The sequence below is a fragment of the Myodes glareolus genome, chromosome 14, assembly GCF_982192425.1.
Source record: "Myodes glareolus chromosome 14, mMyoGla1.1, whole genome shotgun sequence".
NCBI classification, from domain to species: Eukaryota; Metazoa; Chordata; class Mammalia; order Rodentia; family Cricetidae; genus Myodes; species Myodes glareolus.
In genome coordinates, this window is record NC_142039.1 from 5,953,458 (window position 1) to 5,969,820 (window position 16,363).

Below are 16,363 nucleotides of genomic sequence, written 5' to 3' on the forward strand. Positions count from 1 at the left end.
CAGCAGTCAATGGAGAGAGATAACTGTCAACGTGCCAAGAAGAGCTCACCCCTATGTGGGGCGGCTGTGTTAGTCCACCACCACCATCAAGGCTCAGGGCACAGAAGAGAAGGGTGTAAGAATGTGAGAAGTGAGTGTGGGGAGGATTTCTGTGAGATGCTTATGGACATGACATGACAAAACTATCACAGTAATGATCTCCCAGCAGTCACTGTTATTGGCACAAGACCTGCATGAGACCAGGCAAACTCCCTATGTAGTTGGGGTAGATGAATTCTCCAAGAGCTAACCCTTACTGAAGAACTATAGTCAGTGGAATGGGAAAGATAATCATTCTTTATTGAGGATGCGGCCACTACTAGGTCTTTCTTTAGACCACCAGTTCCTGAATAATAACAACAATTTTTATTAATTATGAAAGCTCGATCCTAGCTTAGGCTTGTTCCCAACTATCTCTTAAAACTTAAATTAACCTGTTTATATTACTCTGCCACATGGCTCATTATCTCTTCTCAGTACCATATGTTCAATTTCCTCTACAGCTGGCTGGCAAATCTTTCATTTCTCCAATTCTCTTCTAAAGTTCCTATCTCTGCCTGAAAGTCCCGTCTACACTCTCCTGTAGAGGTATTGGCTATTAAACTCCTTATTAAACCAGTAGAAGGTGCCTTAGGCAGATGAGGTTAAACAGAAACCTCTTCACTCAGTGTACCAAAAGATCCCAACAATAGGTTTCTCATGCTTCAGTGGATGGCCCCATACCCATGCACATATGGATAACACTAACTACTAAGGACTTAGTGAGTTCTCAGAGAGAGATGAAAATGGGAGAAACTTATTAGGAGGAACATGGAGTTGGAAGGAGGAAATGGGAGAAGATATGACCACATTTCATTGTATATATGTGTGAGATTCTCAAATATAAAAACTAATATATGTATTAAATATTGTATTAGTATTTTTAAATATAATTTCAAATAAATGAGAAGAAATGGAAAATCTAGGAGGAACTGTGAAATTTAAAATACATGAAAGCCTGTTATTTGAAATAAATCAGAAAGTAAACCATTATTTTATAGATTATTTTTGAACAAATTTGTCTTTGTATTTAAGAAAAAAATCTGAGTCATATTTCTTACAGATTGTATTCCTGTAAAATAGTAGCAGTAATAAAAACTAACTTGCCACATGCCTATTCTAACTTCAACAACTATGGTGTGCTATTTAGCTTACTTCACATAACACTTGAAGCAGGTAAGGAATATAATTGTCCTATACTATTTATGAGGAAGTAGAATCAGAGAGTTTTAGTGGCTTGTTCAAGATCATGACCTGGAAGCCAGCATTCACACATACAATCTGTGCCAAGAAGTGCTCCATCTGCTACGATAAACCCTGTTTTTCCTGGAGAACAATACTTTCCATTTACTGATAAATTCTACTCAAAGGGTTTTTTTGTTTATTTATTTAAACTTTTCCCTTTGATGTTAATTAATAAATGAGAGTTCGTTTTTGTTTTCCTTTTTGAGTTTTGTTTTCCTTTTTGCCTGCTTCTTGTACTATTTTCCTTTTATTCTGGGTTCATAAAATCTAATTTGGAAGTTTTCAATGCATTCTAGAATCTCCTGGATGAAAATATGAAAGGACTAGCCTTGTCTTTCTTCCTCTTAATATCCCAAATCTGTCTCTGAGAACGCAATTAGTTTCCAAAGGGGAAAGGTATGTGCACTAGACGCCTGTGGTGTTTCCTCACTGAGCTATGCTGCTGTGATGCCACATTGGAGAAGCCACCAGACAACAGGTCAGGCGACATCAACTCAGAGACACCTGCTCATTGTTTTTTGATGTGGCTGCAGCCTGTGATCAACCAGGCGGCTCCCTGGTGCTCATCTCCTGCAGAGATCACTCCTCTGAAGCCGTGGGGAGGGCTCCTGTCAGGCTGCAGACACGACCAGACTGTATTTAGAAGGAGACAGGCTGACTCAGCCTCAGCTCGTGACTCCTTGGGTCCCTGGGTGCTCATCAGGAGTCTGTTAGTGGCAGCAGACGAGCTATTTGCTTGGCTGTTGTGGCCAATGTACAAAATGGTGCACAGTCTTAGGGATTGTCTCCCTGAAAAACAATAAAATTTGTGATTAGAAAGTTCCAGGAAAGGGTGGAAAAGAAGTTTCCCAGAAGATCTATTTCCTGTATACTGCACCTCTCCCTCGGTCGTGTGACAGGCAGAAAGAGTAGCCGTCATACAGTCTTAGCTCCAGAGAATGCATCATTAACTTCTCCCTTTACAGATGAGGAAGTGAGGGTAGCTTACCAATGTTTCTCCATCAACAGTGACTGAAACAAGTTTGATGCCTTCCTTTCTATGCCTTCCTTTCTTGAGACTCAAGGACAACTTCATAGAAATTGAGCAAAACTATGGTCACTGATGAACAGAAAGTTTACTTACTGAGTAGAACTATTATTTTCTTAGTTGTCTGTTATGGATGGGGCCTAATTCTTTCTTCCCTAAGAGCCTTATACAAATGTGTGGTTGCTTGTGTGAAGAGTTCTCTGGTAGACCCATACTACCAGGTTTTGGTGTGTGACTAGGTACAATCTCCTGGTGGACAATGTAGCTTTGTCCCGATCTGAGAACTCACCTCCAATGCAGGATAATGAAACTGATTTCACTGTAAGGATAGTGCACACTAGGGCCAACATCATTCTGTAGCATGAGGGCCTGCTTTATTGAGTTTTCTGTCCTGCCCAGTTCCCACAGCAGGTAAGACCCAAAGAAAATCACACAGAGATCTCCATAAGTTATAAACTGATTGGCCCATTAGCTCAGGCTTTGTATTAGCTCTTATAACTTATATAGTCCATTATTCTTATCTATGTTAGCCATACCTTTTTCAGCAGGGCAGGTCACATCTGCTTCTTTGGTGACCTGGGCAGGACTATGGAGAAATGAACTTTCTTCTTTCCAGACTACTCCTGTTCTCATTGCCCTGCCTCTACTTCCTGTCTGGTTGTCCCGCCTATACTTCCTGCCTGGCTACTGGCCAATCAGTGTTTATTTAAAACATAATTGACAAAATACAGAATTATCCTACACCACCATTCTGAAGAAGAAGCAGAACCAAAGTGTTTGGTGTCCACATCTTCACTTGGCTCCAATACATACCATCTGGATCTTGTTCCTCCAACCTTCATTTTCTCAACAGTGAATTGATAATTGAATTCAGCTTCCATTGTTTTCCTCCTACAGTAGATATCATATGACATTAGCTATGTAATTCTTCAAAGGTACTGCAGCTCCTTAAACCTCTCTCCTCAGAGGTTGTGGCCAGCCAAAGGTATGATCACTGTAGACTTTCCTGTCACCTTAAATGAAGAATTTTTGTCATGATTCTTGTTCCCTGACACCATCTGGTGAGATGTTTGTGTTCAGGCACCATGTGACCTGATTAGATACTGGGGTAGCAAAGGAAACACCTGCAGGGCTTTGGAGATTGACAGAAGACTTTATCTAGTGACAGATTCAATAAGTTTTGTGGCTTCTGTTACAGGATAAGCAGATGATGCTCTACAGTAATGACTCAAGAGACATAATCAGAGACTTCCTCTTGTGCAACATCCTTTACTGGCTGTGCAGTGACATGGTGAGAGAGTGGATCATTAACAACTCTCCGAGAAGGAATGATAACAAATAAACTGGTTTGAAGTCAATGTTTGAAACTGGGTCTAATTCAAGTGCAGTAAGATTCCTACTCTGCCATAAAAAGAACAGCCCACTGAGTAATAGACGCATGGTGGGAGAACAACACATTCCAGGCCCATTGGCAAGGTTCTTACTGATCACAAGGGCTTTCAGATGTCACTGAAAAATGGGAAGAGTGGGTCACAATCACTCCTCCTGAAGAACAAGCCCCTCCCATCTTTGTATATATTAGTTGAGTGATTTCAAGTTCCCTTTGCAATCTGAGCAGCTGGGTCTCTTCCCTACCAGATGCCAAGACAACAGCTGAAGGCACTCGTTGCCCATTTGTGTGCTAGCCTTCGAGAGCCACATGTGGCATGACCTCTACTTCTCTCGGAGTCCTGCCCACCCAGCTGTTACCACTCAGCCAAGAGCCAGATCTTCCCAGGGGCTATTGCACAGATAATGGGGCTCATCTTCATTTCCATTCCATTGATAAGAAGAGTGCTCTCTGCCTTCCTAGTCTTCCCATCATTCTCTAAGTAGTCACTTCCAGCAAATTAGGTGAAAGATGAAAAGTACAGGCAAATAAAATACATGAAAGAAAGAGAAGGGGAGAAAAACCTCTCCAGAAACCCGGAGACTGAAAAGTCAATATCTCATAGCTACTCATAATTTTCTTCTCTCTTCTTTCATATACAGACAAATAAGGGAGGGCAACATGAAAGCCTTGCAATTTCACTAAAAGGTTTCTATAAAGTGCCGAATCTAAGGGAGTAAAGACTATACATACTGGAAGCCATCCATCTTGGCTACAATCTCACCTTTATTACTCTTATTGCTGACGATGGGTTTGTATGGCAGCTTTTTCCTCCTAAAAACACATACTGAAATTAGAAAGCTCCAGGAAAAGCCAACTGTTTTTCTGATATCATTTTTCCTCCCTCATGCTGTTGATGAGAAAAAGGAAGATAAACAAAGCAAACATTCGAGTCAGGCTTTACTCACCCGAGAGGGCAGATTTCTCTGCTCGAAGCCTGTAGGGCTACTTCCTTGGGATGAATGAGGGCTAGGAGCTCAAGGTGAGGCAAGAGCAGTTAACTCAAAGTGATGGGCATGAAGGCTGATGCTGATGCTGAGCTTTGCCTCCATCACATCTGGGTTAAAATGAAGATGAGAATTCCACCCTTTCCTTGCTTCTCTAAGATCATGTCTTGCAGCCCCAGCTGGTCTAGGCTCACAATCCTCACACTTCTGTCTCTGGAGGCTGAAATCATGGGAATGGACCACTACAACCAACAGAAATAAATCTTTTAATGGGGATTTTGCCTGGAATAATGTTGAAATGAGAGCTACAATTGAAATACTGAGCAATATCCAGTCATTGCTGTCCTCTATCTCTTAAGAGTTAAAAAGAGTTTTCCATAAAGAAAGTTTTTCTCTTTCAGAAAAAGCAAGATCCAAGACATAAGACAGACCACAACTAAGCAACTGAAAATTCTGAGATATCTTAAAATAACTGTGGGCCTAATGATTTCCCTCTGTCAGAGGTAATTTAGTTTGTTTTTTCTTAATTTCTGTATTAGCAATGAAATAGCAGAAGCAGAGTAATGCTGGCTGTGCACTATGATCTGTCTTCCATGCCTGCTTAACAGGCTTAGAGAACAGGTGTGTGCTGCATTAGAGGTTAGGATTCTAGAAACCTAAAATAATTATAGATGTAGCTGTCAAAAGGCCATAGAGGTATTTTATTTCTTCATTTATGAACAATGTATTGAGTGCCTACTGTTTGCCAAGTGCATGGAAGACAACTGAGGATTGAGAATATATGTGTACACTAACACACACACACACACACACACACACACACACACACACACCTCCGTAGAATGCTTGCAGAGTATAAAGAAACCTTGGGTTCAATGCCCAGCATCACACAAACTGAGTATAATGCAGATACCTATAATCCCAGCACTAAGCGGGGAGGGGAAAAGGGAGAGATGAGACAGAATTATCTGAATTTCAAAGTTATACTAAGACACACAAAGGAGCTGGAAAGTTCACAAGGCCTTAATCTCCTGTCCCAAAGGTGGGAGGGAGATACCCTGGGAGAATACACAATCAAGATCCTTATGATTTTGGAACATGCGTAACAGAAGTAGGAGACTGGTCATTAACAATTAACATAATAATAGAAGAATTTATATAGTACAGAGGACAATGAAAAATATGTAGGAGAAAAATCCACTAAGGCAATAGATATCAGATGGTGTAGATGAACAGAGGGTATGGATTTAAACCTCTAAGTGGAACATTGGAGGTTGCAAAGGTATCACTTGAAGAAGAAAAGCAAAGCCTGGAAGAATGGGGTGGGACTCTTGTCACTTGGGCATCTGACATAAACCATTCTAGGAAGAAGGATGGGGATGGTTAATAAAAAGACTGATAGGTAGGAGCACACATGCTCTACCCTGAATAGAGGGAGGAATACGTGTGGCAGAGGTGAACAAGGCAGAGAGGAGTTGATTGTTTCAGAGACAGAAAGGTAAAAGGCCGTAGATTTCATGGTCCACTGCAGGAAGCTTACCTTTTATTCTTAGTGAGTTGGGAGCCATTGGTGTTTTGATGCTACCATAAAAATAATTAATCTTCCATTCACCAGTGACCGGGGATCATTTTAGGTGACAATTGTGCAGGCCAATCATTCAGTTTCAGCAGTGTTGCTGCCTTCACAGAATGCTTGTGTAATTCTTTTTATTGTGCTGTGATTTCATTATTTTCATAAAAATTAAATGCTGGTCTTAATGCAGCTGGGACAGAGTTGAAAATCACTGAACAAGCTATCAATCCTGATAATGAATTAGAACTCGTGGAGTACTTTTCCAGCCTACTAATGAATGTATCAGGAAGTTGTCATCAGAGTGACCTTGAAAAGAGATCAAGACTGCCTTTAGAAAGCAGAAGCAAGCAAACAAACAAACAAAAATAAACATGGGAAAAGAAATAAACCCATGGCACCAGAATTGTTGAAATTTGCATTGTATGCTTTTAAATTTAATTTTATTTAAAAATTTTAATGGACATATACATACATCGTCACTGCTCACATTTAGGGGCTGAGTGTGAGATTCCTGTCCATGCACACATAGCTTGCCATCAGTATACCTGGCATATTATGATACCCAACTTCAGACTGAGGTAGGGTTAAGAGCCAGTGACTGGCTGTTTTGCTTTTCGAATGTTCAGGTTGAACCCCAATTTCTCTCTTTGAGTTTTTGTTAATTGTGTTTAACTGTATAGTGTTCTCTGAGCTTTAATAGGCCTAACTCTGCTTCAGTTTAAAGCATCTTCTGAACCTCAACTCTTTAACTTCTCAACTGTTGAGTCCTTCTGAAATTAAAACAAAACAAGTCAGGTGCTTGTAATATGTAAGGACTCAGGGCAAGTATCCCTATTTCAAAATGGAGAGAATGAAGCACAGCAAAGATGTCGCTAAAACAAGATCAAAACCCAGCAAGGTAAAGGCTACTTCCTCAAGTTTCCTGTTGACATTTAGTATTCAGAATGGCACCTGGGTCTGGTAGGCTTGGGTGGCCCCATTCCTTCAGTTCTGTTACAAGCAGTAATGGTGGCCTTTCTCTTGGGCCATCTCTAGTTAGTACCAGAAGCTCAGCTCAGGGAATACTCTGCACTGATGGCATCTTCAATATCCTAGGTCTCCATGGTAACTTGAGTTTCACCTTTGTGGCCACATGTAATATCTGCTCAGAATCTCTGCACAGGGGATCGCATGTTGCAGAGCTCATTGGCTTTCTGAGTGCTTGGTATTGACCTCAATGACCCTTTCATTTTTGCATCCTGCAACACCTGCAGAACAAGAACTGTGTGGATGATGCTCCCACGTTCTGCTGATAGCAGGAAGTATAGATTTAACCTAGTCCTCTTGGCATCCAGCTGCTTGGCCTCTGGATGACCAAGCATTGTCCTAGACAACTCTGCCCATATAGAATACTCTGGAGGATCTCTTTGCTCAGGCTTTCTCCTTTCGTGAGAAAATTTTTCAAATGGCTGTATGTTGTTCTTACTCATGGGTAGTTCTTACTCTAGGGCAACTTTCCTATTGCCCTAGGGCAAAGCACTCTGTTTTCTCTCAGTGTCTCTAACTTCTTCACAATTATCCCCACTAAATCTACCTTTTCTGTTACCTTAAGTGTGCTCATGCTCCTTCTTTGCACATTTTTTAGGTATTTATGATCCCCCTCCCCCCCGCTCTCTTTCCTGCCCTTTTTTCCTCCCCACTTCCCTCTCTCTCTTTCTTGGTAAAATCCATTAAAAGAAGTGAGCAGCGACCATGTCACAGCTTGGGTATTATTCTGTCTTGACCAAATTTTCTCTACTAATCAACGAAGTCCATTCCTTTGATCATTTGACTTTAGCTTCCCTCAAGTTCCCAGGATCCAGCTCAGTAGCACATGAAGCCAGATTCCTTTCCAGGAATGACCGCTAGTCTATTTCCTGGTGTCATCCTTGCTCCCAGTTGAAGCCTCATTAGCATAGCCCTTTTATTTCCTCCTGGCAACAGCAATGCCCCCACTTCCCAGAACCAATTTTCTATATTAGTTACTTTTTCTCCGTACTGGGACCAAGCCCTTGTCAAGACGCAACTAAAAGGAGGTGTGGTTTATTTCAGCTTGAGTTTCAATGATTTACAGTTCACCATGGTGGAGAACACATAGCTATGCCTGGCTCTATGACAGCAAAAGCATGATGCTTGGATTCCTTGCCTTCTTACATCCTGGTAGAAAAGGAAGCATAAAGAGCCTGAGACCAGCAATAGCACTAAACTATGAATATATAATATTTTCTGTGTAAATGAGGTCTCTGCTTCAAACATGCTGGACTATGGAAATTCCTCATATTGTATTTAACTTATCATTTGCTAGCAGTTTGTAAAAGCAGACATTGAGTTCTCACTAAGAAGTGATTTCTTTTTTATGGCCATAGAGCTTACATTTGTAGTGGGCTGACCAAACCAAACCCTGCTCTTTTCCAGGTCCCTGTGTGAGGCCACTCATCTCCTTTGGAAGTCCCTAATTAATTAGTCACATTAAAATAAGAGCATATTAAAAAGCAAATTGTGCAAAACAATAGGTGACAATTAGGCTTCTTCATTAATTGGTACATAATGACTATACTCACTCAGGGGATGCACAGTGGCTTTTTTAAACATGAAAACAATGCACAGCCATCAAATCAGGATAATTAGCATATTCATTACCTCAAACCATTGGTCCTTTCTTTGTGTTGAGAACAGTAAAAATCTTTTCTTCAAGCTATTTTTAAATGTAACAGTAAGTTGTTCTTGTCTCTGGTCACCACCAGACTGTGCTGCAGACCATTTGAACTGAATTTTCTTAGCCTACTGTGTCATTTCTATATACCGTTTTACTGTCCGTTTGGATGAGGAGCAAAAGAGAACCTGCCTGCTTTCCCTCAAATAAATATAACCTATTGTTTGATCATTTCATAATGAGGTCTGTAGCTCTTAGAATTGTCGTTACTAATCATAATCGTCACACTACAGCTTCATGTTCTTTATCTCTCACATCATCACAACAGTCTGAAAATTTGGGTACTATCACGCCTTTACCTCTGATGAAAGGCAGTTCCATACCCACCAGCACAGCTACAGCACCGCAGCATCCAGTGCTGAGCCGCTTCTGACTTAAAGGTGGAGGCTCTCACCCATTCTCCCAGCCTTAACCCATTTGACTACTACACCGAGTTATTTCTTGGGGCTGTTTACACTGTGATGCAGCTGACTCATAGTCATCCTTGCTCCATATTTCCTCAAGATAAAATATTCTCAGAACTCGCACACCCATTATCCTTGCTGCAAATGAGCATAGCAGCTCCCATTTTTCTCTTGGAATTAAATGACATAGATGACACCAGAGACATCAAAGATAAAATAGGGGCAGGGTCTGAAAGCAGTGGTAGAGTACTTGCCAGTGTGTAGAAAACCCTGGATTTGATTCTCGGCACCACACATATAAAAGAGAGAGAAAGAATGTGAATACCTGAAGGAAATTCATCTCCTTCCTTGAAAACTCTTTCCAGCTAGCCCTCTCATTTTGATGAGATTATTGTCCTCTTCATACGTTAGCCTAAGTCCTAACATTAGACTGGGGGAAAGTCCATTCTGGAAAAACTGAGTGCCCAGATGGAACAGAGAGTCTGTTACCGACCTCCAAATATCCACAGTGTGTAATTAGCAGCTGCTAAAATAATAGAAGTCAATTGAACAAAAATATGGTATGCATGGCAGTCATGTGGTAACTACCTTCTGTTTCCAAACTCTGCTTTCACAGTGGATGTGAACCTTCCTGGGGGCGGTGCAGCTTGTGTCCCCGGGAGCACGATTGACAGCCTTCTTGAAAACCTTGGGGGAGGGAAAAGGAGTGGGTGCTGTTGCTATGTCCAACAAGCAGGCATGGGCATGTCTGTTTCACATCTGTGTGATCAAACGATGCTTTTGTCAAAAGCAGCCTTAAGGAGGTTGCCATTATCAAAGACGTCAGCAGCTTGTCTCCCTGGGAGACAGCGAAACCCCACATTTATCTAAATTATCTCCGTAATATGACAGGGTGATTGCTCACTAATGGTCAGTAACAGTTTTCTTTGTCATTTTCCTAGTCATTACCTCCTCAGAATGAACTTCAGAATAAACTGCTTGCAGTCCGTGTGTAGAATATTAATTTCTTCTTTGCATTCATGACTAGTTCTCCCCGCCCTCTGAATGTGACTGAAACACGTCTGACATTTTTATTTTGTAATAACAGAAAGCAAAATAGACCCTCTCTTAGAAAGCCTGCTGGACAAAGTCCCTTCACATGCAAACACAATCCAGGTTTAGCATGTCTCTGGCTGTGAACCTGACGAAGTACACAGGATGTCCTCAGAAAGGGCTGGAGGGGGCACTGGCAAGTGGACCGGTGTTTTCAGCTCCATCGGGCGGTCACTGGCCATGCTCATTGTTAGGGCACTCCCCTACAAAGACAACCATTGCACAGTTAAAACCAAGCAGCCTCAACAGAAGCTCCCGAGAAATGCTGCAGCAGTATCCAAAGCCTGTTTTCCCCAAATGGGCATGTACGTGCTTTTCTTCCTAACAAAACCTATATCAGGCGTCAAAAATAAAAATGAAAAACCCAAGTCAAAGGAAAAAGATAAGAAAGTAGATTTTTTTTTGCCCAGAATAGAGTGGAGGAGCCCCCCATCCCACCATGAAGATTTTAAAATGTAAAAGAGTTGGCCATACTAGGAAAATATGTCATCATCACTCAAGATGGTCCCGTGTGCTGAACTGTCCAACCGTTTAGCAGGATCCCCAAGAATTAAGACAGAATCAGAAGATCAGCTACAGTCAAGACTGTAGGCAGGTCAAGTAGGCTCTATGTAAAACTGCCACCTTCTGTAGGATGGAGTACAGTGAGTGCAGGCAACAGGAAGCAGATCTGGGTACCTTCCTGCCCATGTATTTGTGAGCACAGAGATGAACAATTCTAAATTCTTCCTAACCCAGAGAAATCCCAATGACACACTTATTCCGGCTGCTCTGGTCACTTAATTTTCTCCCTTAGAAAGCAGCCACGTGCCCAATAAGTTCCTGGTTTGTCTCATTCTTCTTGGGAGATGTATATGAGCAGTGGCTGTGAAGCACAAGTACCTGAGTTCAAATCCCCAGCATCCACACAAAAAGTCGATTTTGACCAAGCAAACACCAGTAACCCCAGCACTGTGGAGGCAGGAAGATCACTGGGGCTCACCAGCTACCAGCCAGTTCCATCCTCAGTGAGTGGCTATCTCAAGAGAATAAGGTTGAGTATGGTAGAGAAGGATATCAGACTTCCTCCTCTGACCTCTAAGACACATGTTTCATATTTATACATGTAGACACACAAGTGTATGTATGCACCAAATACACGCACATGTAAATTGATTAATTAATTAATTAAGAAGAATATGCAGTCTAATTATAGGTTCGGAAAATATATGCCCATGTCATTGTTTTGTTATCCATTCATGTCCTGCCTGGTCCCTATGATCAGCCATAGTCTTACTTCCATGGTCACCTGTGCTTCCAATAGAACTGAACAGGCTTCCTATACATGGCCCATGTACTCATTCTATATTATTCATAATATAAAACTCAGTATTTTCTTTCTCATGCCTTTGTTGTTGACCAATGTTGTACAAACTTTTCCTAGGGGGATAGGTGCCCAGACATAACTCCAACTACATACAGAAAGCAAGCAAACAAACAAATAATAAATTCTATCCCAGCCAAGCTCGGTGACCCTGTGTTTAACTAGGGTCACTTACAGGAGCATGGACTACTCAGGACTGGCTACACCACTAAGGAAAATGGTGCTCACTCTCCCTCAGCAATCATTTGCTGCCTGTTAATCCTCTGGAAGAAGCAGGGCCTCACAAACCACTCCTGACTGCATGAGGGAAAGTAAATGGGCCCAACTGCCTAGGTCTCTTGTCAATAATAACAAATGCTATCACAGAGAGACAGCATCCCATACAAATGGTGCGTGTCACAATCCAGATCCCCAGTGTTATCCTATGAACATCTTCTTTCCCACTTCTAAGCCAAACACCTTGTCCTTTTGCACCCTGCTACACATTCTCCCTCTGGGTTCCTGGTGTCACAGCACACATGGTAGACTGTCTATAGCCCTGGCCTGAATGTGGTCTCTCAACTTCTGAACTGATAGCTCTCATTTCAGGCTTCAATTCCAGGCTGTTTTCCATACTGCTTTCACTTTATTTTTATTGTTAAAACAAAAATCACACAGTCTTCTAGCTTAAAATTCATAATAGTCCCCCAGATTCTCCAAATTGCCTCTCCTGACTTTTAACTTCGATTAAGTCTCTGAACTCTGCTCTGAAACCTCACACCCTCTTTTATTCTGTAGTGCATACATCCCCATGTTTGGCTCAGACTGTAACTCAAGTTAGGACCGTCCAACCCACTCTCCTTAATGTATATCTTTTTCTTTGCTTCTGTTCATATGATAGAATTAATGCAGTGCTGGGCATTGGACTGGGGTCTTTGTACATACCAAGAGGGTGCTCTGCTACTGAGCTACATCCTTACCTCTCTATTTTTCAAACACTAACATAATCATCTTGTTCAAATTCTTTTCTGTTCCTTAAATTAGCTGACCTTAATTATTGTCCCCTTCTTCCATTTTTCTCTTCTCTGTACTTTTCTTGTTCAGTTCCTGTGCTTCATGCAGCACTTCCTCAGCAATTTGGCATTGTTAGTCAACTATTTAAAAGCTTGGGTGTGAAGAGAGGAAACCTCAAGAATTATGACTCAAATCTGACTCAAGGTTTTCTTTAGCTAGGGACACAGAATTCCCAATGCCAAGCAAAGCTGCTCCATTCATCTGTTTCTTTATCCAAGCACTCCACTAAACACAGATGGTATCCCTATCAGCAACAAAAAGTGTCAACTACAGCTTGGCTACAAGCATTCCAAGCCAGTGGACCCACGTGACTGTCACTGCTTCCTTGTCAACTCCCCGTCCTTTACCCTATGATTCAATTTCCCTCATGTCAAAGTCACACAGGGCCATGCACAAGGTAAACGAAACTTATGAGGGATGCTGGGAAAACAGAAGCTTGCTTTTATCCTTTTCTATAAAGGGAGACTGGATTTGCAACATCCCCTGAGACTCAATAAGTGTCCAGTCTTCTGAACGCACAATAGCATTTGAGTCTGTACCTGCAAACTTTAAGGTAAAAAACCATTAGAAAATGTCCAAGTATAGAAGATAGGGTGTTATGTCAATCAGGACGAGAGGTGATATACTGAGCAGTGAAGGGGTCAGTAAGGAGAGCTGTCTATGCTAAGAAAACTGCCTAAATCTAGAGAGCAGTTGTAGAAGTCAGCTGTTGGCCTGCAGATGGCTGAGCTTGACTGGAGTGTCTATGTCAGCACCTGAGGTAGATTAAGACGAATAGTAGGAATTTGACTTCATCTTTAGTGTATATGTGTGTGTGTGTGTGTTTGGATTCTTACATACTACCAAATTTCTGACCTATGTAACTTTTCTTCTGTTTCAAGAATGTCTTTCAGGATATTTTATGATGAAATTCCTCAGTTTTGGGCTGCCTCATAAAGTCTTTGTTAAAATATGATGTGGGCTGGATAAGGAGGACTTTAGACTAAGTCGATAGCCAGCATAGAATATATGACAAAAACCCATTCATAAGAAACATCTAAATCCATCAACTACACAGGTGTGGATCATAGACTGGTAACTGACAAGACTGAAGGGAGAGACAGACAGAGGTATTGGTCAAAAGACATAATAAATAATAAAAAATAATAAATAAAGTTCCACTCACACAAGAGAGATAGTTCTAGAGACCTACCCCACAGCACAACAATCACAGTTAACTGTCCTGCACTGTGTACCTAAAACTTTGCTCAAAGGAAGATAATAAGTGTTACAAAAACAGAGAAAACATTTTAATGGAACGAGTAGATTTATGGCATGGATTATGGAGATGGGGGTCCTTGGTGTCCGCTTGACCCTACGGCTCATCAAGTTGTATTCTTTAACATGTACAGTGTTTATATATCAATCATTCTACAATAAAGTGGTCCATAAATTAGAAATAAATTTTAAAAAGCTATTTCACTTGTTCACTAATATGTACACCAAACACCCTTAATGAAAAGATCAAATTGAATAATTACAGATGATAACATTTGACATTCTAACTCTTGCTAGCTTTGCTTTTTAAATGTCATAAATAATTTAAAAATTCTTTTCATATAACTATTTAAAATTCTAAGATACGTTTGTTATTAATGTGTGTCAGTTGTTGGCTAGTTCAGTCACTTATGGAAAATGGGAGCGACAGGAGGATCCTGTGCCTGGGAGAAGTGTGTGGCAAACTTATGGCACACCCTGGTAGGAGACTGACAAGAGTATAGGATTAGTATTATACCCAAAGATATCACCCAGACATTTTGAAGTTCTTTCAAAAAATTCTTTCTCCTTGATGATTTCCCATGAATATGGAGTATCTTTGCTGTGGGAACTCTTTAAACCAGTAGCCTTTAAGATATCAGCCCATTTGGGTGTGGTCTCTTATCCTATAAATGCCAAAGTAAGTGCCCTTGCTCTCTTCCAGCTCTGGATTCGGTTTCTCTTCTCTGTGCAGGAGACTGTGATCTGTGAGTCTACCCCTAAAGAAATACCCTTTACTATATTCAATTTTGAGCTAATGTGGGATTATTTTATAGCTTCCATCATCATATCTTGACTGAAGTTTTCATGAGGGTTGATTTGCTGGAGGCTCCCATATCACTTCTCTTACTCATACTTCTTTAAGAAGTGTGCTTGGCCAGGTCTACATGCTCTAGAAAAGGTGTGAGTTCCCCCCCCCACACACACACTCTTTCAGAGGAATGGGCTGGGAGTATTGGGAACTAAAGTGCACTGACTAACCTGAGTTTATAAGAAAACCCAAAGTGGAGCCTTTTGGGAGCACAAAGTCTAACTTTAATAAAAGATAGTTTTATATACTCCAGTAGACCTTGACAAAACTGCTATATTATAAGCCAGTATAGAATAGACCCATGTTCACAGTGTTGATAATGAACCATCATCAAAAGCTTAAATTATGCCCAGTCCATCTTCTTAAGGATGGATTTCTCCCAAGTGTTATAGGACAAGCTTCTTCCAAATGGCAAATTTTGAGATTCTTGCATTTAAAACTATAAATTCCATCATCTATAAAGCTACTTTTGTTAATTAACTTTTTCTGTCTATGTACCATTATCGGATCAGTAGACTTTCAGTGCCAAGTCAGTAAACTGTCTGAGACACACTGTATCTGCACATGACCTTGAGTAGCATTTCAAGTCTTTGTCTGAGATAATTAACAGATACAAATCATTACTTACACCCAAGAGTCCCTGAGCTGGGTTTAAATATAGCCAAAGAGAACATGCAGAGTCTTAGCTTGTATGTAATAAAATATTCATGACTATGGCCACTTAAAAATTTATCTGTTTGTAAGTGTGCAAATTGGTGCATGCCACAGCATATGTGTAGTGGTTGGAGGACAACTTGTAAAGGACAATCCTTTGCTTACCTTGTGAGGGCTCTGGGAATCAAAATCAGTATGTCATACTTAGCAATGAGCACTTTTATCCATTGAGCTGACCTTCTGACTCTATAGTTACTTTGGATACTGTAGTAGTTTAACTAAAACTTACCCCTATAGGCTCCTATATTTGAATAATTGGTCCCAGTTATTGGACCTATTTGGGAAGAATTAGGAGGTGCAGCCTTGTTGGAAGAGTTATGTCTTTGGATGTGGGCTGTGAGGTCTCAAAAGCCCATGCCAGGCCCAGTCAGTCCTCTGCCTGTTGCTTTGTGGATCAGGATATAAAGTTCTCAGTTACTGTCTCAATATCATGCCTGTTTGCTCTCACCACAATGATCATGGACTGCCCTCTAAAACTGTAAGCAAGTCCTCAATCAAATGCTTTTTTTAAGCTTGATATGGTGGCTCATACCTTTAATCTGAACACATGGAAGGCAGAAACAGCAGATCTCTATGTTTAAGGCCAGCTTGGTCTACATA